This window comes from Moschus berezovskii, chromosome 20 (genome assembly GCF_049115385.1).
Source record: "Moschus berezovskii isolate FMDL1 chromosome 20, NW_MosBer_1.0, whole genome shotgun sequence".
NCBI lineage: Eukaryota > Metazoa > Chordata > Mammalia > Artiodactyla > Moschidae > Moschus > Moschus berezovskii.
Genome location: NC_142479.1, coordinates 44,820,402 through 44,824,448, shown reverse-complemented (window position 1 = coordinate 44,824,448; position 4,047 = coordinate 44,820,402).

The window sequence follows — 4,047 nt, the reverse complement described above, 5'->3', positions numbered from 1 at the left end:
CTGAGCTCTCATGGGTTTTTGTGGGCGAGGGCGTGAGGTGTGTGTTGGAGCAGATGGAAGAGGGTTGTGAAGCTGCTGTTGGGTAAATGATCTGGGTTGTAGTTTGGTGCTAAGGAACCAGAATCGTCACATTTGTCCAGGCTCCCGGGGGCATCTTACACCTTCTAGAAGCCGTGTAAACATCTAGCTGGAGAACCTAGCCCTTGTGGCTGAAACAGACCCTATAAGTGGGCTGGAGGGACTCAAATGTTATTTAGCCGAACCATCTTTCTCCTGTTCTGATCTCTGATGACCCACATGGGGTCTGGAGTACCACACACACTCACGTAATGTATGAGATGTTGGCGTGAGCAGCGCCGGTCCCTAACCTTTGCGGGACAGGTGTGATCCGGTGGATTGTCAGTGGACCAACTGCATCATGATGATCTGAGGCCAGACTTTCAGGTCAGACGTTAGTCAGCACCAACTCCTCCCCATGCTGTCCCCAGGGAGGCGGGGTCACTGTGCTGTCAGCTCCAGGGTCCCAAGCTGTGTCTCACACATTTTCTTTTACTCAATACTTTGAGCTAATGATGATCTTGTTATTCTTTAGCATTATCCAGCACATATATTAATGGACATACTTCTTCATCTCCAAGGTCACATTTTATTGAGAGGCACAGTAGAGAATTAACTATGTTACAATGTTGTTGTTGTTCAGTGGTTCAGTTGTGTCTGACTCTTTGTGACCCCACGGACTGCAGCATGCCAGGCTTCCCTGTCCTTCAATATCTTCAGAGTTTGCTCAGATTCATTGAGTCAATGATGCCATCCAACCATCGCATCCCCTGCCACCCCCTTCCCCTCTTGCCTTCAATCTTTTCCAGCATCAGGGTCTTTTCCAATGAGTTGGCTCTTTGCATCAGGTGGGCAAAGTATTGGAGCTTCAGCTTCAGCATCAGTCTTCCCAATGAATATTCAGGGTACACATAAATTAGAGACCTTAGCTTTGAACCTGCCCTCTGCCCCTTACCAGCAATGTGAGGCCAGACAGTTTCCTTAAACTCTAAGGTTCTGTTTCCTCGTCTGTGAGATGAAGATGCTGATTCCAAGCTTACAGGATTGTGGAGATTAAAAAGAGGTGATCAATGTGTGTAGAATATTTAGCCTAGGGACCAGCGGGTAGACAACACTAAATAAGTGCTTATCCCCAAAGTCATGTTAGAGGTGTATGGGAAGATGTTGGCTGTTCTGAGGAATCAATACCTACATATTAGAATCGCCTGTGCAGGGCTCACCCAGAGATGCAGGTTCCTTGTGCTGGTGGTGGGACCTATCTTGCCTGGATAGTCTTAAAGAACCTCGCCAGTGACTGCAGCATTCAGCTCAAGGTGACAAGCTCTGAGCTCGTCCAGGGCCTCTAGACTTGAACCTGCTTGTGAATCTCCTGGGAGTCCTGCAGTCCTGTAGAATCAGATCTGAATGGGGGCTGAGGTGCTGTATTTCCAACTTAGAGCCTGAGAGATGCCGGTGCCGCCGGCCCAGATCACACTCTGAGTAGCAAGGATTTCTAATGAGGCCACCTTCAGGCACCTCATGCTCCGATGTCTTTGAACATCCTTGATGGCAGGCCTTCTCCCTTCCAAGGTTTCTAACAGTAACCCGCACACTCTGCTTTGACTTGGATAGATTGGGTAAGTTGGCACAGATGGCTGTGAGTGACTGAGAAAACTGGGAATTTCACTTCATGAGCTTGAACACTGGAGATACACACTTTCATTTCATAAGCTTTCTTTATAACATTTAACTAGAAATTTAAAATGAATACAGTTAAGAACAAAGAGGAAAACCAGAAATGGCCTAAATGTCATCATTCAGGTAAGTGTGTTGCTTGCTCAGTCATGTCCAACTCTTTGCGACCCTATGGACTGTAGCCCACCAGGCTCCTCTGTCCATGGGACTCTCCAGGAAAGAATATGGGAGTGGTTGTCATTTCCTTCTCCATCCAGATAAACCTTTTGGCATTAAAAAAAGAGTAAGTCTAGGATCATGACATCCTAAAGTTATCCAGAGGGAAAGATAAGATGTGGAAGCCTCTTTTCCTCCTTTTTTTTTTTTTCCTGTGGTCTCTTACCAAATGTAACTAGAAGACATGGCTTATGATTTCCTCCAGGATAAAAGGGGATCCCCACAGATATCTATTCAAGTATTTGTAAGATTTCTATGAAATGGAGCAAAGCACGCATATTATTCTACACCGTGCCGTTCTTTCCCTGTAGTAAGGATATACATTGGAGATCTTTCTATAGCAACATATACCTTATTCTGTTTTTAGTGAGCTCCGCTTCATTCTTTCAGAATCCACATAGTATTTCACTGCGGAGCTGCACAGACATTGATTTCCCAACTCCTCAATGATAAGCACTTTGATTGTGTCCTGGTTTTTATTATTACCCAAAATACGTCAGTGAACATCCTTACATGTGAGTATTGGTGCATTTTAAGAGTATATCCAAGTGCTAAATTCCTGGTAAGGATATTGCCAAGAAAAGGACATGCATATTTTTAAAAATGTACTAGTTTTATTCTCCAAAAAAATTACACCAGCTCTGACAGTGAGCTTTATTTTCTAAACATACCCCATCAGTTCAGTTCAGTTCAGTCGCTCAGTCGTGTCTGACTCTTTGCGACCCCATGAATCACATACCCCATAAGGACTGCCAAATACAGACGCATGTTAAAATAAAAACACTTGAGTGGAAACAGGTATTTGAGACCAGTTCCTTTGTATGTGACTGTGATGGGTCTTCCATGCACAAGCCAGTCTTTCTGATCTGGGAACCTGTTTTCTCTAGATTATTCTAAGTATGAGAATACTTGCAAATTGTTTATCTGGAAATTGACTTGTATTCAGAATATATATAAGGAACTCTTATCAGTCAGTTCAGTTCAGTCACTCAGTTGTACCTGACTCTTTGCGACCCCATGGACTGCAGCACGCCAGGCTTCCCTGTCCATCACCAATTCCCGGAGCTTGCTCAGACTCATGTCCATAGAGTTGGTGATGCCCTCCAGCCATTTCATCCTCTGTCTTCCCTTCTCCTGCTTCCAACAAGTATAAGAACTCTTATACTCAATAATAAGAAGACAAACCATCCAATTAAGGGATCTTCTTGGTGGTTCAGATGGTAAAGAATCTACCTGCAACACAGCTGACCCGGGTTCAGTCCCTGGATCGGGAAGATCCCCTGGAGGAGGAAATGGCAACCCACTCCTGTATTCTTGCCTGGAGAATTCTATAAACAGAGGAGTTTGGTGGGCTACAGTCCATGAGGTCACAAAAAGTTGGACATGACTTAGTGATTGAACAACAACATATATACAAATGGCCAATAAGCAACTGAAAAAAATGTTTGGCATCATGGGTCATCAGGGAAATACAAATCCAACCACAGTTCTGTGCTGTTAGTCCACACCCACTAGGTGAGCTTGGGTTGGAAAGTGTGATGACAGCATAGGGTGATGAGAAGGTGGAGAAATTGGAACCTGATAAGCTGCTGGTGGGAATGGAAATGGTACAACCACTTTGGAGAACCTTGATCGTCCCTCAAAGGGTTAAACATAGCATTACCCTAGGACCCAGCAATTCCTCTTCTAGGTACTCATGCAAGAGACACGAGCAAATATGTCTGAGCAGGAACTTGTATGTTCCTTGGATGTTTATGGCAACATTATTTATAGCGGTCAAAAGATGGAAACAACCCAAATGTCCATCAACTGATGAATGAATTAACAGATGGCTATCTATCCATGTGCCGGGGAGCTACTTGGCCATGAAAAGAAATGAGATACTGCTATGTGCTACAACCTGGACGGACCTGGGATATCTTATGCTAAATGAAAGAATCTAGTCATAAAAGACTGCATTTTATGTGATTGAATTTCCATGAAATTCCCAACTGGAAAGTCTTTAGAGACAGAAAATCCCCTACGGTTTGTTTAGAGCTGGGAAAAGGCAGGTGAGGATGTAGGGTTGTAAAAACTAACACGTGTGATGTTTCCTTTCGA